Source organism: Mytilus galloprovincialis, chromosome 1 (genome assembly GCF_965363235.1).
Source record: "Mytilus galloprovincialis chromosome 1, xbMytGall1.hap1.1, whole genome shotgun sequence".
In the NCBI taxonomy this organism is placed as follows: Eukaryota; Metazoa; Mollusca; class Bivalvia; order Mytilida; family Mytilidae; genus Mytilus; species Mytilus galloprovincialis.
This window is the reverse complement of record NC_134838.1, coordinates 87379676-87404588: the sequence shown is the minus strand read 5'-3', so window position 1 is coordinate 87404588 and position 24913 is coordinate 87379676. Positions and strand designations below refer to the sequence as shown.

At 31.0% G+C, this 24913-nt stretch overlaps 1 long non-coding RNA gene across 2 annotated transcripts in view; it reads left to right on the top strand.

Annotated features, from left to right (window-relative positions):
- Window positions 1–4101: 4101 nt before the first annotated feature.
- Window positions 4102–24913, top strand: part of LOC143043262 (uncharacterized) — a 33910-nt gene continuing 13098 nt past the window's right edge. Inside the window, exons 1-3 of one of the 2 annotated variants that reach the window (XR_012968281.1) lie at window positions 4102–4235; window positions 16538–17120; window positions 20264–20433. This is a non-coding gene — a long non-coding RNA (uncharacterized LOC143043262). Of the gene's footprint in view, window positions 4236–7223; window positions 7247–16537; window positions 17121–20263; window positions 20434–24913 lie in introns of those variants that run through there. The other variant, XR_012968282.1, reaches the window with a different exon arrangement.

The window sequence follows — 24913 nt, the reverse complement described above, 5'->3', positions numbered from 1 at the left end:
CGCAGAACTGTCCAAATCAGTTCTAAAATATAGGGAAAAGTGAAGATTTTCAAGTAAAAGTGTCTTATTAAGATTAAGTGTAGTAAAAACAAACTGCACATATAATCTGTGCATGTAGCATGGGAAAACCGAGCTTCCTAATTGATATTTCAGTTATTAATAATTTATTGTCTTGTTCCGTTGCAATAAATGTAATTCGTTTGTTTGTTTAAAATGTTTATTTCAGTGACTTCTATGTTTAGCTCAATCAATGTAAATGCTAGCTTATATAAGACTAAATCAGTTCTAGGTAGAACTGTCAGGATCAGTTCTAGGGTAGAACTGTCAGGATCAGTTCTAGGGTAGAACTGTCTAAATCAGTTCTAGGTAGAACTGTCCAAATCACTTCTAACCGTGGAACTGTCAGCAGAACTGACTAAATCAGTCAGGACTGTAGAACAGTTCTAAATGACGTCACTGCAGTAAGGGCACTTTAGAATTTAGAAGAAATAAATCTCTTCCAATCACTTTGCTATATATTAAATAGCAGATTTTCTATATTTTTTACTGATCAAACCACTTTTATTACGTTACATGTACAAATATCGAAGTGAATAGAAGGTTACCCAACTCATCGGAGAAATATTTTTATAAGATTGCGTACGGAAACATCATTGTTTACGTTTCTTCGTTCCCCGTTTTTATCAGTCTCTTTCTAAATAAAACTCTTCATTTAATTCATGGAATTTTAATCGTAATTTACCTTGTTTGCTTTGGATTTACATTCATTTAAGATTCTGTTTTGACAAATGTTCAAACGAAAATTGTACAGTGGATGAATTATGGGATATTAATGAAAAAAGTGTTGTACAACGTAAACAAACTATACATTTGCACCATCATGTCAATTTAGCCAGACTTATCCATAACGAATATAAATGATATCTGGGAGTCTGCAACTCAGAAAATTATACTGGATCTGAACATGAATGAAACATTTGCCCCTGGACGTTCGGCTACAAACAAAATCATGCATTTTTCTTTGCCTTCTTCAAATTATATTAACAGTATTCTATTCCAAGAAGAGAACTTCCCATACATGTACTTTTTATTTTATTTTTAAAATAAAGTATATGAAAGTCATGTGAGTGTTGGATGATGCCATTAAATAGTTTTGTTTAAAAAAAAAACCATCACAAACTACTGACTTAAACATGTTAAAAAGTCACTTTAGAATTTTTAATGACGGTTCATTATTATGGATACAGAGAGGAAATAACGGCGCGCTAAATTCTTAGATGTGGTATAAATACACCTTGTCGCTATTTGTCTGCCATTACTGGATATCACACAGGTTCCCGTAAAATTTTGACGTCTTAAAACAAAATATCTGCCGCCACAATGGAAAAGTCATTGTTAGGGGTATGCTTCAAAAGTTCAAGAGGCCGGGTCAGCCAGGATAAGCGATAAGGTGTATTGTGTTTCAAAGTTGGCGTCATTTTTATCATACGATCCGTCCTCACATAGAAATAATATTGGTTTACCATGTTTACAATGAGGCCATATACATGTTTATTTACATGATAAAGTGTAAATAAGTTCAGTTTTGGTTGATGCGGTCAAATAATTTTGTTAAAACAATTCTCACTCAGTCTGATATATCGAAACCACTGAAATTTGTTTACAATTCAATATTTTGAATAAAAAGAGGACTTGCTGATATTCTAAATTGATGTGGAAATTTTTTGTAGCCAATGTGTTCCAATATTCATTAATATTGCTGTCATTTGAATTATACAATCCATCGTAATATGTATTACTATAAGTGATTTAGTATGCGGCTATATATATATATATATATATATATTAAGATTTACATAACAAAGTGTAATTATGGTCAATTTTGGTTGATGCTGTCACATATGGTCAGTTTTGGTTGATGCTGTCAAATATGGTCAGTTTTGGTTGATGCGGACGAATAATTTTTTATATTCATGGAGTCAGGCTGAGATATCAAAACTACTGAAATTAGTTTACGATTCAAAATTTTGATGAAAAAGAGGACATGCTGGCACTAAAAACTGATGTGAGCATAATTTTATTTTCCAATATTGCTTTCATTTATATTAAACAATCCATCCCGATATAAAAATATACATGATTTACTTTGCGGCTATTAAGATTGACATCATGTACATAATAAAGTGCAAATATGGTCAGTTTTGGTTGATGTGGACAAATTATTTTGTTATACCAGTCAGTCTGAGGTATGAAAACTACTGATATTTGTTTATGATGCAATATTTTGAATATAAAGAGGACATGCTGGCATTTTAAATTGATGCAAATGAAATTAGGTAGCATTGTGTTCCAATATTTCTATCATTTGTATTTTCATGATTTTACAATCCATCCTTACATAAAAATATTACAGATTTACTATGCGACTATAAGAGTTACATAAAAAAGAGCAAATATGATCAGTTTTGGTTGCTGCGGTCAAATATGGTCAGTTTTGGTTGATGCTGTCAAATATGGTTAGTTTTGATTGATGCAGACAAATAATTTTGTTACATAATTACATGTTACTGTCAGTCTGAGGTATAAAAACTACTGATATTTGTTTCTGATGCGATATTTTGAATAAAAATAGGAAATACTGGCACTCTCAATTGATGCGAGAAAAAAAATTGTGGTCATTGATTTCCAATACTGTAGTTATTTATATACTACAGTCCCTCTTGACCTAAAATTATAACTGAGCTACTGTGCAGATATTTAGATTTACATATAAAAAAGCAAATATGGTAAGTTTTGGTTGATGCGGTCAAAAGATCTTATTATACGACTCAGTCTGAAGTATGAAAACTACTGATATTTGTTTATGATTCAATATTTTGAATAAAAGGAGGACATGCTCATTGGCAGATCAAAGGGGGGGGTTCAGGAGTTTTATAGTTGGAAACTCCCCCCCCCCCTCCCTTTTTAAAATGGCTGGATCTGCCCCTGCATGCTGGCACTATAAATTGATGGGAACAAAGTTGTTTTCCAATATTGCTGTAACTTGTATAGTACAGTCCCTCTTGACCTAAAATTAAAACTGAAGTACTGTGCAGCTATATAGATTTGCAGAAAGAAAGAGCAAATAATGTCTGTTTAGATTGATGTGGTTAAAAGATTTTTGTTAAACAGGTCCGTCCGAGGTATGAAAACTACTCGTTAACAGATATTGCATTTGGTTAATGAGGTCAGATAATTTTGTTATGTGATAACGAGCCATCCTGACTCCCAGAATAACAAATGTAAAACAATTCAAATAATACCCCCCCCCTAATACTAATTAACGGCCTAATTAATGTACAAAAAATGAAAGAAAACAAATGTTTTATGTTACACATTAACAAAAGAAAATCACTGAATTACGGGCTCCTGACTTGGAACAGGCACATACATGCAGAATATGGCGGGGTTAAACATGTTCTCTTGCCGATTATAAATCTGAAATAAAACCAACAAAATAGCAAAACTCTATATAATATTAATCGCTATTTTGCAGAAGCCTTTATATTAAGACAAATATTTCTTGAAACTTATAAACCAATTCTAGCCGTAGAATTTATAAATCAATTTTAGCCGTAGAATATATAAATTAATTCTGGCCGTAGAATTTATAAATCAATTCTAGCCGTAGAATTTGAAATCAATTCTAACCGTAGAACTGTTCTAGAAGTAGAACTGACCAAAGATTTGGCCAGTTCTAGCTAGAACTGTCTAAAACTGTTCTAGGGTAGAACTGTCAGGATTAGTTCTAGCTAGAACTGTCCAAATCAGTTCTAGGTAGAACTGACCAAATCAGTTCTAGCTAGAACAGTTCTAACCTAGAACTGACTAAAAGGTGTCAGGCTGACAGTTCTACATACTGTTCTAGAACAGTTCTCCTGACAGATTCTGACAGAATTTATGAGAGGTTAGAACTGATCTCCACTGTACATGACTAATATTAGGATTAGAAAAAAACGTACTTGCTTGCATCTTCAGTGCTCTAAAACAAATTCATATAACAACTGGGAAGTGAAATCGATATCTCACCATAAAATTGACACTTATTGACATTTTCAACAATTTTGTATTTTACGGTTAGTTGAGTTTTGACTGCCAGTATGATCAGGACAAAATGTAGGAGGATAAGGAATGTTATTCTCTGCCTAGCAGTACTTATCTGCACTAGCTTGCTGAGAATGAATAATTATAAAACTGTACGTATGCACTTTTTAATAACAGCATTAACAGCATTAACATGGGTTCCACTCTGTGAAGTATAATATTTCAATATGATTCCTACATTTTGTTTTGGTTAACACCTGATATATACCAGCATAAAACTATGCCAGAACATGATAACTATTTTTTATACAGATACATATGTACTATAATCAATATACCAATGAACATACAAAGAACACTCAAATGAAATGTCTGGACATCTAACTTTTTAATGTTACATGTACTTGATGATAATGCTATACTGTAAACTGTCAACACAAATATCGCACTCCAAGGTAAATCAAAAGTTTCATGAAATCTGAGATAATCAAATGCACGACTAAAATAGCAAAAGAAGCGAATGACAAACAACTGTCATATTCCTGACTTGGTACAAGCACTGTCTGAAGAAAATCTACACCAACAACTTGTATGACACATCTTGTAGGTCCGTAAAAAGGACAATAATACATATTTTTCTTACTGTTTTTGATGTGAAAATTTTATTTTATGATTATGCGAAACATTTTAACGCAAACAGATAATTGGGTAGGATTTAAATTTGTAAAACAAACACATTGTGAGTGGTGCTAGCCGTCCGATGTTTTCTTGAACAAAGTAAATTATCTATACTATTAAACGAGAAGACCTCATTTTGTGTGTGTCACTTCTCTTCTTTCCACAATAAATTAATCATCGTGCCTCTGTGTTCTATAGGTACAGTGCATAGTTGGATTTGTCATCCATTCATACGATTATTTAGATTGAGTTATTTTGGGAGAAAAACCAGAAAAAAGGCGTCCGGATATGTTTCCGTCATTGGACGAAATTTTAAGTCAGATTAGACTTCCGGTTTTCGTTTTTCTGTATACTTTGAACATACATATACTACTAACATAGATGTAATACCCTGTCCCAAGTGTATTTCTTGTCTGATATCATTTTCAAGAATACTATCATCGGCGGTCACAGAGTTTATTAAATAGGGTCTATATAATATATCAATGACCGCCGTGGATCGATTATGAAACTGAAAATTGAAAGTAAAAAGAAAATACACTTTATTTATAGTAATGCATGAGGGGGCAGGAACTTTTTCGTCGGGATCGGGTGTTTTTACCTTTCGGATTCGGGATTTCTTTTTTCGAATTTCGGGACCTCGGGATTTCATATTTTTAAGCCCGGGATATCGGGATCAGGATCACCCCCTCCTTTATGAATGTTCATAATATACAGATAACCGTAAAATTATTCATGTGTTGTTAAAATTAATAGAGAACAAACAAAAAAATAGGAATTTTTGGGGAAAAAGGAGGAGCCAAGCTAGAAAAACAATTATCCTGTCTCATAGTACCTTTTCTGAAATTCTCCAGTCATTAAATCTTTTACAAAAATTCATTGATCATACAAAAAAAGAAGATGTGGTATCATTGACAATGAGACAGCTGTCCACAAAATACCAAAATGACACCGAAATTAACAACTATATGTCACCTTTCGGCCTTCAACAATGAGCAAAGCCCATACCGCATAGTCGGATATAAAAGGCCCTGAAATGACAATGTAAAACAAAACTAACGGCCTTATTTATGTACAAAAAATGAACGAAAATCAAATATGTAACACGTAAACAAACGACAACCACTGAATAACAGGCTCCTGACCTGAATGTTCATAATATACTAAATGTATGTTCATAATGAAAGTAATAGAAAACAAAAAAATGGGAATTTTTGAAATTCTTAAGTCATTAAATCTTTTACAAAATTCTTCCTACAACACTTTACATACTTTCCACCACACTATGAATGCCCTCGATTTCGCGGGTGTGTTCTAGTAAACTTTAAAGCCGGATCATTATTTCCAAAACAAATAGATTGAGTTTCAAAGCATTGACTCCTCCTTTTCTAAATTATTGTATCGATCGGTACCACAAGATGGATAACTCTAAATACATATAAGAATTTCAAGGGTACAGTAAAACGTTGGTACTAATTTAGTCTTTGTTTCTTAACAATTTTATTTAATTAAATATACAGCTGTTTCGAAAATATATGACAGGATGAAATTTAGATCGGCAACATTTCTTCTTATAACTGCAAATCGTGTAATGCATTTACAAATAAGTACTGTTTGTACCTCTTGGTAGTATTTGTATGCAAAATATACAAACATACATAACATATATTTAAATTTATGTCTTCTTTTTTATTGAAACACATGGAACATTTGATAATTATACCTTCTATTCGGATTGATTGCGGTATTTTGTCATGACATATGAATAATATAGTTATACAACAGTTACTGTTTAAACACTTAATTTGCTTACCATTAAAAACCCAGATTACTGCATGTCCTTTGATGAACTGATGTTTTCTCATGTTACCGAACTACATTTTCGATCCTCCTTTTCCTAACGCTTTCTGTTGTTTTTTTTTTTTTCTTTCAAAACAAAACATGGTAAGTGAACATATAATCCCTTGTTAATGTGCTCGATTTATAATCATTGTATTTAATTAATTTTACTTTTGGATTGAAACTAATTAAGTGAAGTGTTTGAAACTGTGCATACACACATTGGAAATAACCAAAAGTAATTTTTATTTTGATGCTATATATAGTACTAATACCTTTATTAATAATTCCCCCGTTTTGAATAAATTAAATGCAGGAAAGGGTTTAATGTTTAATGTATCTAACACAGTAACAAACAATCTAAATATCAATTAGCAAATCGACAACTTACGTTTATTTGATTTTAAGAGACTTAATCGGTTTCGAAGAAAAGCGACCACTATTTGGTCAATTTGAAAGTTTTTATTTACACTTAACCTTCTTAACATGTTTCGAATTTATTGTATTGACAGATGAACTTATTGAAAAATATTTCATTTTATTTTAATTGTCTTTTATTCTCTGAACGGCAAATTGTTTTTTAATAGGAAGAAACAAGTTGGATGAATTGGTGTAGCTTTTTCAGTCCTTGAACTACTATTTACTTGTAAGAATTAATTATGCGACCTTTAGCTATCCAATATCTTAAAGTAAGAAGAATGTTTCCCTTTAAAAAAAAATGGACATTCATACAAAGCACTATTGTTTCTTACAGGTAAAGTAAAACAGTCCAATCACCGATATAAAGAACCGGTACAACAATAAGATAACGTCATAATAATATTTTAAATACAGTTTTATGGACACGAATAGACATTTTCAAATGCTTGAAGAGTCAAAATACCTTAAAATTATGATCAGATAGCAATTGTACAACTTTAAAATTTGAAGATTTTCTCTAATAACATGGTTTGATGAATTTCTTTCGAAGTTCTTTATACTTTTCACATACTAAAATAAATGATATTCATCTTCAATTACATATTACAAAGTCGCAGATGTCTCTCAATATTAAAAAATCTACCAGTTTCTATATTCAAACAATGAGCAGATATACGGTATCTACATATAAATGGTTTGTTAATAAAATTTATAGCCTCATCTAAATAAAATTGTAACATTTTGGGTTCAAATACATATCTATTCAACATACATTTTGAAGACTCTTCAACATTTTTAACACCCTGCTGTAACCATATATCCTGGAACCTATACATGTATAGGATTTCTCTATTTCGACACGCCCAGTTATATTTGTCGTTTGGTTTCATCTCTATAGCATTCTTCATAACAGTATTATCAGTACATAATAACGTTGATAAACCAATATTTTTACATTCGACAATATCTTTCTATTCACATTAAGTATCGTCCAAACTCACAATAAACCAAATAACTAACAGTAGACACTTTCACCCTTAACATAAGTTTTGATAATTTCATTTGAACTTGTTTTATTTATTGTGTCTGTTTATTTAACGCATCAATGTAAATATAACGAAATTTGATGAGACTGTCATTAAAGTGAGAGGGTTAGCGCTATAGAACCAGGTTTAATCCACCTACATTTGAAAATGCCTGTACCAAGTCAGGAATATGACAGTTCTTGTCCATTCGTTTTTTGATACGTTTTGTTATTTGATTTTGCCATGTGATTATGGACTTTCCGAATTGATTTTCCTCTAAGTTCAGTATTTTTGTGATTTTACTTTTTTTTTTCAATATCATCACATTTGTGATTTCCCCAAACTTCACAACTATTATTCAAAATACTTGCTACATACGTGTAAAACAATGACAGCATAGTTTCAAAATTAAAACAGTCAATCGGCAATTTACTTTATAAACTAAATAATTCTTTACGACCTTGGTTTGCAAATGATGTTTGGGTATATGTGAAATAACCATTATATCTAAATAAAATACAAAGATGTACAAATCCATCACACATGTATATGGGAGTTCCATTTGAATACCATCTCTCATTTGCTTTAACTTGACCTCTGTTTCTAACTATAACAGTTTTTGTTTTTATGTAATTAATAAATAAATTGTACTTAATAAATTAGAATTGACATTTAAAGAATAATTACCAATTATCTTTTGTAAATCTTCATTATTTTTGCTGAACAATGCTGTGTCATCTGCATACATAAGTACATACAAGTTCAACATTTTTATCTCAGATGATTAATATCCTTGACTAAAAAGATCTATTTCCATGTCATTTACGTACAATGAGTATACAAATGGGGATAATGATTCCCCTGCATTAAACCAACATTACTATTAAAGAAATTTGAGTAAATACCATCAAATGTAACACAACATTTAAGTTTTGAATACATAGATTTTAATACATTTAATAATTACCAGTTACACCTAATCTAATAAGTTGTACATTTTGTAATAGTAAAAGTTCAATGATAAGTTAATATCAATATTAACTTAATATTAACTTAATTATTGAACTTTTACTGACTTACAAACCGTCAAAAATATAAGAAAAGTACATAAAAAGCACTTGCAGAAACCTAGTTCCCCTGACCTGGACGAGTCTAAAAATGTTCAACTTAAATGGTAGTTAAACAGTACTCAGACTAATATATACAATTAACAGTTACCAAATTGAAATGAAAACGGGCCGATTTAATGGTATTACATCATATAATTATTTATTTATGATAAAACAATTTAGCAGATTCAGATTCAATATTTTATTAAAGTCTCACTACTTGCAATACATAAATATACAGTACATACAGAGTATATACACAATATAAAACAGACAATACACAAATATAAAATACAAGTACCATTCTATTAAGAATTATGAGAGACTGTAAAACAATTTCTATATAAAACTAGTTAAAATACATTCGATTATTAAAATAATTTCATTTTAAGAAAATAAAAAGGTATTTCTTCTTCTTAAAATATCAAAGCAGGTTTTGGCAACCATATAGCATGTTTCTCTGACTATTGTCATAAAAAATCATAATATCTAATAAAATGGATAGATTTAGCTAACAAAGTCCTTATATTTCAATAAGGTAACTTTATTTGTTAATGGAAAATTGTTTTAATGTTAATTAGGCCTAAATTAAAATTGTTTGCTTTCCCCTCTCTGTTAAAGTAAGATAACTCTGGTCAATTTTCCTAACATTCAATCATTATAGGAAGATGATATAGTTCTGTTTTCATTTAGAGTCTTTTTCATAAAAGTTCTAATTGTTTTGGGTAGGTCCCAATTACAATTTTACACTCTAGCATTCGGCATCAGTTAGAAGCTTCTGGAATAAAATGGTGACTATGCTGTACTGTTTTGTGTTTGTGTTAGGCGTTATTACACTTCTTTAATGTATTTGTCTTAAGGGATCGAGTAAAGCAGATAAGTTACATCAGCTTAATGCTTCATTTGAGTTCTGGCATAATGGTATACACCATACCGATCTTAGAAACAAATGCCTTTACGAGTAGAATGACGAATGCTGTTGGACAGTTTCTGATGCATACCACAACTTGAAACAGTGTATTCTTGACAGCACAATTAATGTTTTTCACCGGCATATTGTACCTCAAAAAGTAGGAAAAAAGTGGTTTTTTTTAATAATTTCCAGGATATGGCTTTAATAGAGAGCAATTTCATGAATACTGGGAAGATGCTTTTTCTGTGACATATTCACTTGTTTCAGAATATTTCCCCCTAACAAAGGAAAGTTTTATTCTGTAAGTGCCTGTGATCTGTGATTTTGATCAGTTTGTCTCATCGCTCTAAGAAAGTTAGTGATGATGAAGGCAGAATTGACCTTGTTTATTGTTTTACGTATAAACACGGTATGAATACTTACAGATAACAAAAAAATATTTATAAGATAACAAAATAATTCTTTATATTGGTATATATTAATTTCAAAACAAATAAAAGAAATTATAGGTATACATAAATGTCTTTGATAAACTATTGAAAAATACGAGTATCTAGTACATTACTGATTTTGTAACGATTTTAAATTCAATAAAAAAAACTATATTTATAAGATATAATTATAACCCTGTTCAAGGTAGACAATCAACATATTGACTTTATGAAATTTAACATAGACTCATAGTTCAAAGGAATATAACTCTTGTATACAAATGACACGTCAATCGAGTTATTTAGCTGCGAATTCGTGCACCACCTTCAAAGAAGATTCTAAATTATCAATATAACCACAAGTTGTTAATCTATAGATACTGACGACTATTGAATGCTAACCACAGTAAAGAATATTTGTTTGAAATTTTTTAACACTTACTCAGAAAAATGCTCGAACTACTTGACTTTCAAAGCTCATAATTAACGTGTTTACATACTGATATAATATGGTTGTTAAACATTACAAACCTGTAATCGTATAAGACACTATACACCTCGTGTGATTGCATTAACTTATCCAAAAATATATTTATTTCAAGCCTAAATATTTCTACATGTTGTTGACATTTAATAAATTTTAGAATCACAATTTCCGGTTAAGATTTGACTAAATACCAAATTCTTGATATCGTCAGGTAAATATACTAAACCATATCATAACAATTAATGTTTTTAAATATATAAACACATTTATCATCATCAGACAAATCATTAAAATCTACATTATATTTCATAGCTTCGCTATATAGACAAAAGCGCAAATCTGCATATAAAGGACATGATAGTATTACATGTTTTTCGTCTTCTATGTTATCATTACACATAAAACACACTCTTTCGTCTACATTTTTATTTTCATACCGCCCTGTTTCAATTCTCAACGGAGCTACTCCGCATCTAAATTTAGCAAAAGCACTTCTATATCTATAAGATAAATTTTTAGATAAATATAATTCATTTCCATAACTGTCTTTAAACAATTTATAAGTCCGCAATTTTTTACCGACATCTTGTGTCAATATTCTATTTTGCCAGTTTTCTGTATACTTATCAAGTAAAAATTCTTCTATCTGCGTAATATTTTGTTTACACAATATACATTATTTAAATCAGTATACAAATCTAAATAACATTCTTTAAACTTAGACATAATCCGAAAACACCAATTTCTTGAGAAATCAATTAAGTTGATTGATTGTTGTTTGCTTTACGTCCAGTAGCAAATATTTCATGCATCTTCATGACTATAACACATAAATTTTAAATACAATAGGTAGGTCGTACAATAGAAGGTCGAGAGTGAGGTTGGACGTGAAACTTTAAAATACCACTGGAAAATGCGGGTTTATTGAATAAGGGCAGAAATTAAGACTTTAAACAGCTGGCAATATGCAGACCACTCAAAAAATAGGTGCAAGAGCTTTTAATTTGCCGAGAGCGTTGATCCATACAATCTATCCTGAAGTCGATCATCCATGTTAACGTGTAGTTTACAATATCATTTCACGCATCCAATTTAGGTTAGATACATGTACCTTTAGCTCGCCTTGGTAACTGTGAGAATTCTGTGAAACTGTAGTGTGACTGTATTGTACTTTAGTTTTTGGTATGATATTTTGTACTACCGATCACGACCGCTCTCCTGGTTGGTCTCGTGTGGGGACGTTCGCCTGGAGAGCGGAAGGTCATTTGTTCGAATCCCGAACGGGTCAAACAAAGACGTTAATTCATATTCTATTTCAACGCTAAACACGTCGCATCATAGAGTAAGAGCACAGACTGGCCGACTTAGAGTCGGAAATGTGTCCGGGTCGGTTGACTTTTCTTCCTGCGAACTAATATCTTGTGAACTTACACGATAAAAACAAAACGACTCAACTTGTCAGTCTAGAAAAAAATGGGGTTAATACTCTTATTATATTTACATGTAATCGTCTTGAATATTGATTTTATTTGCAGCTGGTCATCATCCATTATCATTATTTATTTTACCGTTTTATTATACAGTGAAGTGTTTTTCTTTTACTGGTTTATATTACAACTTTTTAAATTTTCACCGATGAAAATTACAATATGGCAGGTGAAACTGTTCAACCAAACACTGTTGATTGTTGGGATATCTTTGATGGTAAATAATATTAAATCTAATGTGCCTTTTCGATATATAATATTTGACGGAAAATATTATAGAATTAACTCCGTATAACTATACTTTAGTCATGGGTCGGTTTTGAGCTTATTATTCTGTAAACGCATCTTTCTATTAAAAAAAGACCGAATGTTGACTCTAAATAATTTTCTTTATCTGTGTCTTTTGGCTGCTGTCGCATTAATGTATACTTTTATCTCCTTTTATTCAAAACCAAATGATTCGCTTGGGTATAGAAATATTGACATCTCTGGACCTCTCCCGTCCCACAGTATACCCTTGCTAAATGTGTGGCTTATTGGTTATATAAATACGCAGCTTTGTCCGATCAAAATATAAGAGGAATGTATATCCGATGCCTGGTGCAGTGAGAATTTCACGCTATCTTTACCTTAAAAAACATTAGAGGGAAAGACGATCTACGCACGAGTTGAATGATTGAAATGTGTAAACAACAAGAAAGGTCAGCTAAATCTTTTCAAAAAAGTCGCATGGCTGATTTTAACAACATTTTTTGTAACTTTTGCTAGAACAATAGAAAATGAAAAAAATATAACAAAATCGATTAGCAAGACAATATCAAAAAATGAATCGCCTAAAATAAGTTGAATCTTTTTATAAATTGTTGTCAACCTTTTTTTATCATTTTATTTTTTTTTTTTTTTGCTTTTATGACAACTATCATACCAGTCTGAGATATAAATAAACTTGAAACAGCAAATGTTGTCACCTAGACGAGACAGCCGTCGTTGTACGCTTCAATATATGAGTTATTACCACTCAATGAAGATTGTTTTTCTGTTCTGTTCCCTTCCCTATTAGTTTTGCTGGAAATTATACAATGTAACCCCTGATGTGTAATACGACAACGTTTTTTTAATGTTAAAAAGAAGATTAAATACAAAGAGAAAAATGAGGGAAGAAATGCTAAGATTTACGCATAAAATTCAAATGTAAATAATAATGAAATATATAAAAATTGTCAAACTGTTTGAGACTATAATCAACTGAGGACAAATGATTATACATCACTTAATGAAGCTGATTAATTTATTGATCCTTTGTGTCAAGTGGCAAATATGTCATGCATATTCACGACTAGATTCAAAGTGGATCAATCTGAAGCAAATGTTACAAATTTGGAGTGGCAGTTTTTAAAATAAGGCAGAGCGTTTGCTAGAGGTAAAACGTATTCCGTTATAGAATAGATTTGAACCACAATGATCGAACTCGTAAGTCAAAGTATTAGCCCTCCTTCCCTCTTTTTTCTCCACGATAGACGAATGCCATAAACAAAACGTCATGAATTTACAATAAAAAACGGCCACTATAAGTTAATGAAATATGTACTTTTTTTATAAATAAATTCCTTTTGCAGCCAACATCTCCCTGTTCGGGACAGATTATTATTTGCACAAAATACCGCCTGATTATTGATCGGAGATATTTAAGCAACCAAAAGCACTTTGAATCAAACAAATTCTTAAATTGTAAATTGAGGTATTTTGCTGGGTGTTTTTCCCGATCCTATATCGGACCCCCTGATTTTAAGAGGGCGTATCTAATTTGTCATGCCCGATTAACTTTAAGTAAATTGAACCTCAACTTAAAGATCTGCATCGGGTAAATAAGTTCGAGGTACAATAAGTAGACAATAGAAATCCTTTGTGAAATGAGATCGTCCCAGGTTTCTTAGATAATTATTTTCGTTGAATAGCAATGAAAAATGCACAAGCAGGTTTGTAAGTAACCATAATTTCATATGTGTGACACTATCAAAAGCCGTTTTATAGTCTACGAGACAACAATAAAACCTTTCAACAGATCTCAAAGATTTGAATTTAAAGAATTTAGAGTGAATACGTCGTCAGTTGTACCATAACCGGGTCAGAAGTCAAACAGGGCATCTGATAGTACATCATGGTTTCTACTCCATTTTGTAAGTCGAGCATTGGTGAGAGTTGTAAACAGCTTTCCAAAAGTGGGACACAAGATATATTCCTCGAAAGTTTCCAGGCTCATTAACGTCACCTTTTTTTAATACAGCGATATTTATACTTTTATCCACAGTTCAGGAAAGTTTCCATTTGTAAAAAGACAGTTAAATATTTTACGCAACACAGGTTTAATGAAATTTCTACTCATAATAATGTACTCGTTCATCATATTATCGTATCCTGTAGATTTGTCTCGTATTAATTTTTGTACGTCTTTTCCATTAATGGAGCTCATCGAAAATAGTGCATGCATTTTGGCCTGGTAAATCCCGCGGTTGTATTTCCAGGTTTGAATTTCATTTCTTAAAATGTTCTTCAAACTTCTCTAAAGGTATTTTATGATGTATATCCTTTTTACTTTTTTAAATTTTATATAAAATTGTATCGTCATATTCCTGACTTTGGTACAGGCATTTTCAAATGTAGAAAATGGTGGATTGAACCAGGCTTTATAGCGCTGAACCTCTCACTTATATGACAGTCGTATCACATTCAAAATAGTTACCTTTATCGGGTTTTCAGGTGTAAGCATAAAAAAAATCCATAATCAAAAACCCTTAAACTCGTTTTTGACGATTTTAACAGAATCGTTACAGTTTTAGTTTGAGTATACTTACACTCTTTCTACACTGATGACTTCTGTCTTCCTTTTCCAAAACATTTAACATTGACTAGAGCTGGTAATGGTTACAATGTATTTACTCTTATCAGATTGTGTGGATAGTCTGCCGACATTTTTTAGTATAACGTTATGCGTACATTGTATGTGCACGTCAGCTATGTTTGAATAAAGGCAACAGTAGTATACCGCTGCTCAAAACTCGTAAATCTATGGACAAAAAACAAAATCGGGGTAACAAACTAAAACTGAGGGAAACGCATTAAATACAAGAGGAGAACAACGACACAACATTAAAATGTAACACACACAGAAACGGACTAAGCATTAGACAAAATCCGATGAGAATAACAAATATAACATCAAAACCAAATACATGAATTTGGGATAGAAAAGTACCGTGACACGTCTTATAGTAATGTGAATTCAAACTCAAATATAAGAGAAAACAAACGACCCAACGGAAACACATCGTTAAAATGTAACACACACAGAAACGAACTATAATATAACAATGGCCATATTCCTGACTTGGTACAGGACATTTTAAAGAAAAAAATGGTGGGTTGAACCTGGTTTTGTGGCATGCCAAACCTCGCACTTTAATGACAATGTTAAATATAACATTAAAATGACATCATAATATTACAGAATAATAGCTAATAAAAGGCATTAAGTTTAAAATTTAATACGCCAGAAACGCGCATCGTCTACACAGACTCAACCGTGGCGCCCAGATATAAAAGTTCGAAAGTAAAAAAAGTTCAAAGTTGTACAGCACTGAGGATCAAAAGTTAAAAAAGGTTGTGCCAAATATGGCTAGGGTTTTCTGCTTTGGATAAGAACATCCTTATTATTTAGAACAATTTATGCTACAGCAAAAAGTAAATTTTATCATATGAATATAAAAGATATACATGATAAAACTGAAGTATTGACTAATTACAGAAAACAAAACCCGGATACATTACGAAGACCAACACAAAAAATATACATACCCTACTTAGTAAAGGCCTCATCGCGAAAAGTGAAAAAAGTGACGTCACATAACTGTGTTGATTAAAGACTATTAACATCCAATTGTTTCATAGTAACATTGTTATACTGTAATATTCTTTGACAATTGTTAACTCATATAACATGAGAAAACGAAAATAGAAGTGTTTATTTAATATTAATAAATGAAGAAAAAATCTGTATTTTTCTTACAGCAAGATGGATATTGTCCTTCTGATACTCTTTCTAAAACTGTGCATATATTTAACGCAATAGCTGAAGCAAGGTCATACTGGAAATCGGTTGAATATATTGTGATAAATGTCCTTGATGGTTCTACATACCAATCCAGTTTTGAATGCTGTATATTTGGAGACAAAATGTTTAGCGTGCATCGATCAGAGGCAGTTGTCAAAGACATTTTTCGGTACAGATCGATGAAGCCTGAACTCATAGCTAAAACATATAAGTGCTCAGTAAGGAGCATTAAATTCAAGCCAGTACATATAGGAATTGTGGGAAATGGAAACTCTTGTGATTCATGTCTTACAGTGACGTCTGTCATATATCCCGAAGTCATGTTACATGGTGCAGGTGTATGTGCGAAAATTGCTTTTAATTATCTGAACCCTTCGTATCTTATTGAATGGTTTGAATACCAGATAATGAAGGAAGTAGATACTGTTGTTGTTATGTTACAATACATAAATGGTGAAGCTTTGGAAGTGTTTAGGTACTACGAACAAAAAGGTTTATTGAAAATATTGCCCTATCCAATAGAACTACCAGGGAAAACAGGTAATATCATGTATCCTTTTGTCTGTCGAAAAAGGAAAAGATTTACCCTTAAATGTACAATTAAAATTCTGCAAACAATATGTTATCTCAGAATATTATTTTTTTGATAATGGTATTATGGTTTACATAAACCAAATACAAACGTCAAATTTACACATGTTTTCAGATCATTTTAAGTCTTAACAGAAAAAAAACAAGGATTTAACTGAGACCATCAAAAGTTGATAAAGGTAAGCGGTCAGTATAAAATAAGTATAGTAAAAGGAAGTGTGTTAAGAGATGCACTGACAATGTCGATGCAGACATTCTCGTATTGTGTTCATGCCATTGTGAACGAGGTTTTGGGTGTGTTCTGGTGGTTATGACAACTGAATGCAGTGACGATGTTCTCGTTTGTATGTTTGCTGATGTTCTGCTGCTTGTGAGTATCACGGTATCAGACATTCCAGTAACAACAACGTTGTCACACCATTCTTTTCGTATTTGTTTCTACCTTGAGTTTTTTTTAAAGGATTTAGGAAAATTAAACGTCTTAAAATGTCTAATAATGACATCTTAACTGATAGCAAACAAAATAAATATGAATAAACAATTTCAATGCACACACGTGAAGTAAATTGCCTGAGCAGTATGTATTACCAAATGACTGCAATCGCTATAGCTTATAGCTGCGAATTGAAACAGAACAACTCACAGATCTAATACAGTAATATTAGCGACAAATCAAAAGAAGGAAACATGTTGTACAGTTTATATGTGACAGTTTCAGATAAACTAATATAATTTAACACTAATATTAAACGATTTCCAAGCAAGATTGAATGTACGTTTTTCACTTCAAATCTCGTATTCAAACAATAAAGTCAGTATTAGAGTTATATTGTATCTGTTCCAGACCATACGAGTATTTGGACCGTACGCGTACGGTCCGGACCGTATACGTATACTCGTACGGTCGAACCGTATGAGTATACGCGTACGGTCCAGCTGACCATACATGTTCTGGGATCATATGGGTTAAATGTTAACAAATATTTATCAAAATCTTTATTTTTAGTTATACAAATTGGTAGTATTACAATTAGATGGATAAAGTGAATAAGCGAACAATTACAATAATTAAATTTTGTTTAATTTTATATCCGTGAATCCTATTTTGTTACTCTGGCCCAAGATGACACTTGCTTCCACATGTTTTGTTCATGCATGTTCCTTTGCATATGCATTTTTTGTAAAGTTCCTAAATATTCTAAAACAATTGTCCTCCCACATTATGTTTACTTCCGATAACTTCAATTTCAATGAGCATACTGGGCTGTAATTGATGAATTACTGACATGCTAAGTACAGGAGATTAACAGATTAAATAAGCCTAATTTTTTTACAAAAGTTAAAATATTAAGTTTTTATTTCAATAACTATTCCACTTTTTATGTTAATTTGAGATATAAGTTATGTTGATCTGTTATATACATTTGTATCTAATAAACTTGACCAATATGTAGTAAAGTATCTATCTTTAATCTGTTAATTTAAAAGTAATTATCTATGAGAGATCACAGACATAAATTCTCAAATCTCCGGTCAATGTTTACATTATCCATGTTATCAGTGTTAGATATTTTCTATATTCATCTTGTGTTAAAGTTAAATAGTTAATAGGAAGCTTTCTCACGGTTTGATTCATTCTACATGTTAACTGTACTACTATCAATATGTTATATTCCAATAGATTATCAGTACTTTTTATGTGCTTTATTTATATGTGTACGTACATGTAAAACCAAAGTTACTACAGTTTTAAAAGTAAAAAGTGTTCATTTCTTTAAGAAACTTTAAGTTTTTATATTTCTGTAGTAAACAAACGGCAGACCCAAAAATAAAAATAAATCATAAAATAACACCAAAAGATAAACATTTAAAAAAGATATAATATAAAAGAGTAAGACAGTGAAAGACGGATTACAGTTAAAAGGTAAGGCCCAAAGGTTAGAGGTACATTTTAGCAACACTGGAACAATTAACAATTGGTTGCGATAGCGGGTTGTAAAACAATAGTTAATCACAAATTCTTTATGGAAGACAATTTTAAAGTTACGCTTTACAAAAACAGAAACTGCAAATGATGTTGAATTCAATTCAACAGAAGTTTACCTTGCGATCTGTGATTTATTTTAACATCACACATACGTGTTTGAAAGGGCTAAAATCTTAGTTGACATATTTCCCGTATAAGGTATAATAAGGTCTTGTTTCAGAACCACCAATACGAAAACAAAAACGTATTATTGTTCGTCAAAATAATATCTTGCAGATGGTCATAACACGTTATTCAGTCATAATTGTCATAAAATGTTGATCTGTCATTAATGTCATAAAATTTTATTCTGTCATTAACTTTATTAAACGTAACTCTGTCTTAAATTAATATTCATAGTTTGCAATTTTGTCTTTCATTTTTTGTTAGGGTTTCAATCTACTTGCATATAATGCAAAACTGAAAAAAACGTTCATTTTCGAGATGAAAATCTAAGTTATGTGTTTTTCGGGGTTAGGACTAATGGTGGATCTTAAAACTTCTTGGAGATAACTATGTAAAATAAGCTGAAACTTCTAACTACATTTTTTTTTAAGGCAATACCAAGCTTCTTAATAATAAAAATAATCTTTGTTGAACTGCTATATATTTAAATAACAGATTATCAATAAAATGTGTGGTCAAAGTAAATATTTTGTTAACATTTTATAAAAATTAAACGAGCCAAATTGAGTTTTATCAATGTGTTTGGTACCACCTTATTTTGTTTGAAACTATGTGGTAAGATATTTTGACATCACTAGTGACATTTCTACACTTAGATATCCAGATTATGTCAACTTGTTCATTGAATAATGCATTTAACATTATTTTGAAAAGGTTCAATATTGAATAAGTTTATTGATTTGCAACTTAAAGGGTATGGTAATTTTTCTTATCATTTTCCTACATCACATTATAATTTATATCTGCGTCATAATTTTTTTTTTTACACTTGTTTTTTATACTGCCTTCTATCAGAATCTATATTTGTCGTAGTGATATACTAAACGTCTCATGTATTCATTCGCATTTTGTTATTCAGATTAATATACTATGATTTTAGATCGTGGATTTGAGTCAACAAATTGGCACTTCGATCAAAGCGTTCATGATGAACAGGTTGCTGTTTACACATGTCAGGCATATTTTCAAGGATATGAATTAGTTACGATTATCGATTTTGACGAATTCATTGTGCAAAATGAATTAATGTCATACAAAACCATGCTAAAGGTATGTCAATTATGTTTTAAAAGGTAAATTTACTGTGTATTTAATTCTCAGAATTTCGTTACTTGATGTAAACGTCAAATTACCTAATAATAACATTCGATAGATGTTTCATTATAGCACGCTGTTTTGTATGTCTAACATCAATCTCGAGTCATAATGTAAATTAACCTTCATTTTAAAATGAATTGTAACATTTATGATGACCCTTGTTTCCACACATGTAAGTGCACATGTAAATATAAGAAAAACTTGAATTTAATCCTGTTTTCATGATCATAGCAGAAAAATGTAATTATAAGTAAAGGAACGATTCTTTAAGTAATATCATAGGGTTGTAAAAGCGTTGACCGTGGACACATTTTTAAAAGCAGCGCTTCATCGATTCATACAAAATATGCTTTAGTCAACGATTTTATATCCCAATGATATTACAAAAAGAAGCATTCGATTCTTCTTAAAGATGATATCCATCATCCCTGATACCGAATGCACAATGACATAAGTTTTATTATATACAAACAACGTTCATAATAAATCAGTTTCTTTGACTTGATAAATCAGTTTCTTTGATTTGATAAATCAGTTTCTTTGATTTGATAAATAGTCAGGATTCTACTTCGTCAAAAGTATCACTTCACTACGCCATCTAATTTAATACTCAACAACAACATCAACACGATCAAAAAGTTCAAGCATAGATATTACACGAACACAAAACTGTAAGGAATTTTTAGTTCTCAATGCTCTTCCACTCCGTACTTTATTTTTGATTCGCGCGTCACTGATGAGTCTTTTGAAGACGAAACTCGCGTCTGGAGCAAATAATAAATTTTTAATCCTAGGATCTAAGATAAGTTTATTGATATCAACAGATTACATTTGTCTACGGACTTTCAAGTTCACGGAATATGAATAAATGACTTGTAACTGTAATGGGTTGATTATTATTCAAAGTCAATTGAAGATATTACAACCAAAAACAATGAAAGGTTGCGTAGCAATTTTTTTTCATTTGTCGAAGGCCAATCTGTCTATCGAAAACAAGATGTTTAACGTCCAGAGACAAGTAAATTAGATTGACCAGCTATTGTAAAATTGTCTTCTTCAGAATCCTGTTACTGCAACTGCCTTTATAACTAACTCGTGCATAATTTTGAATCTGATAGAATGTTGTCTCATTGGCAATGTCGTGCCGGGCGTGATTCCCATGCTTTGGAAAATAAATTTTCGTTTTCGGTTGTTGAATTATCGGGTATATTAATCTGTTAATCAATAATGGTATATATTTGATATTGTTAAACTCTTTGACACAAAACTGGACTTGTGTTACTGTGAATTCACTTATTTTTTTTGTGTGTACCAATTTTTAAGAATCAAAGAAAACTTGCATGTTCGTGAATTTATAATTTCGTGGTTTTCTCGTAGTCTGCTTACAAGCCTATAAAAAAAATATTATTAAGTTGAATATTTAATTTGGTAGTTCGTCTATAGACACGAAAGATACGAAAATTGATATCCAACGAATAATAATGAATCCACAGTACACAAAATTACCACTTCATGATATCTGCATGAAATTGGAACTCCATTGTGTAAGGTTTCTACTACACATTTAAATATAACCATTATAGATATTTATCCAAGAACAGGCCCCGGCGCCATAAAACTATTTGAGTAAAGTTTTTTTACTCAGCCTGAGAATTTTCTCAATTTTTTTATTCTCAGCAAAATGCACCGCCATAAAAAAATTCTCAGATATTTTCTTACTCAAAGTTAAGAATATTCTTAAATATTTGAGTATAGCCAAAACCATACTTAAGTATATAAAAAAATCTTAAATGTTTTTTTTTTAAGGTAATTTGATATAAAATTACAAATGTTGGTAGTGTTTTTGTTAAAATTTGCAAGGAAGAACTTCACTTATCACCTCAAATCAATTTCTATCCAAAGGAACATACACATCTTTATTCCTTAACATATTTTTTTTCATACATTTTTTAGGATGAATACTCAAAATCAATGTTGTCTAAAAAAGCTGATTAATGGGTATCTTAAATGTGTATTTTTTTACATAAAAAATAAGAGTAAGGTAAAACGACTGAAAAATGTCTCATAATTCTGTAAAAGCATATGAAAATTAAAAATGTAAGTTGATAACCCCATCTTTGTTAGTTGGTTGTACCATATTAATCTTACCAAATTTTAAAAGATACTACAAAAAAACCAATTAAACAGCTTCTCATTGTAGATACTTCTTCACTTTTAACATATCCCGCTTGACGCTTGAATATCTGATCTTTCTTAGAAATTACCAAAATAAACGAGGCGATTAACAGAAAAGAAAATCCCCCCCCCCCCAAAAAAAAGAAGAAAAATGTGCAAAAAAAAAAAAAGACTAAAAAAATGGGGTGTTAAAACGTACAATTTTCTTATATTTAAAAATTAAGAATAAGGTAAAACGAGTGAAATATTGAATTGGTCGTAATCGGAATTGGTCAATTGATGTACGTAAGCATTGCAATTTCTGTACATCCATAACCATCAGTATTTTGCTAAAAATCATGATCTTACATCAGGAGTTAACAAATCTTGACGTATCATTTCGTCCACTATTACAGATAAAGTCAACCTAACATCCTTCTCCTGCATTGTGTCAGAAATTACCATAATAAAACAGTTCGTGTCAGAGATCATACCAATATGATCATTGACAAAAACGTTGCAATAGTGGAAAACAAATTGAAAACAACAAATCAGAAATATGACAAAGAGACGAAGGTCAACTTTGTCAGAGTTGAAATCTCAGTTTCTTTAGATTTTTCAAAATTTATTAATGAACAACTAACGGTAATTAAAGTCATAAGAAACCTCAAATTAAAAAAAATAATGCATATATGTTTTTTATAACTCAATGGATAGTTTTCATTATTAAACTTATGTACATATACTTTTTTCTGAAGAAAATTCTTTAATTTGTTCATATTAAGAAGAAGTTTACATTATTCTAATTGTTTCCTTCCAGGAAGCAATTCCCCGACATATTTTCCGTATGCAAAGTGACCTCCGTGTGACCCATCTCGTAAAAATCCGGTGATCGCAGTACGCGTGGATGTCCTTAAAATAAACTATTACCCGATTGTACATGTTACTGTAAACACGTGCTCAATATCCATGCTTTTTGGTGGATTGTTGACAAACAGGTGACAATCGTTAAACTTCGGCTTCAAAACACGAACTTTAATTACCTGCTATATTTTCACAAGACTAACCGATTGAAAAAAAATTGACGATTATACGAAATTTATGCGAAAAAAAATGATAAAATCGTGCACAGAAGACTAAGTTTATGACGGTTGTATGCATTGGTTCAAGAATTGGAATAACATTATTTTTCACCGGTCACTTGTTTATTATGACTTTAAATAGAATTACAGAATCTAAAAAAGTCTGAGCCTCACGCTCGCCAGCATGCTTACTTCGTTTTATGTTCCAGTTTTGTAAGATCCATAATTCATTGCAATTTAATACAACATTTTTTGGTAAGGGCTGTTTGACTGATCCTCGAGAACGGATAATTACATTGTTTTCGATTTTTCTTTTTGTTTTTTTTTTGTTCACTTCCAATAAATTTTAAATATATGCTCCAAAATAGATGATAGATAGGCATTTTTTTATATTTTGTTTGACAGTTTGGGCTTATCAATGTCTTTTCTCTCTTAAATCTATTTTTACAATTTACTACTGGTACATCAATTAGATATCAGTACCGGTACCACATATCTACTAAACCAAATACATGTATAACCCACATGTTATGTCATCCTATCTACTATTTATTATCTTAGATATCAAAAGTTTAACAAAGAAAGTAACCCCCCCCCCCCCCCCCCCTCCCCCCCTGTTTGGTTTTAAACAGATATTAGTTAAAATATTGATATTCAGGAATGTATCATTTGTGCAGTACAGTAGTACAATGACAGATTTAGGAGGAGGGGTGTATTGTTGTCATACATATGTCGTTGGTCCAGACAAATCATTTATCGTGTCAAAATCATGATACAGAAGGAAATTTCCAGATGCACGATCAGAATTTTACAGAAAATATTTCTTACTGAATATAGAAAAATAGAACATCTTCCCCTACTCCCCTTTTCATGACCCTTATAAATCGGATAGTTTTGTTTGTTTTATTAAACTGTTTTTATTTTCGAAAATAATATTTGTACAAGGTGTTGTTAATAACTGTAATGGACATTACATATATATGCCATGCTTTCTCACACGACGTCGTACTTTTATTTTCTCTTCCTGTGCAATATGATATTAAACTCATTATGCAGAGCAATTTTTTATGACTACTTGCATAATTGTTAAATCGTATTAAACATGTTAAATTCTGTATCAGATTTATATTAATATTAAAGTTACATATATATTATGGCGGATAAAAAAGTTCTCATTCTTAGCTGAGTAAAATAAT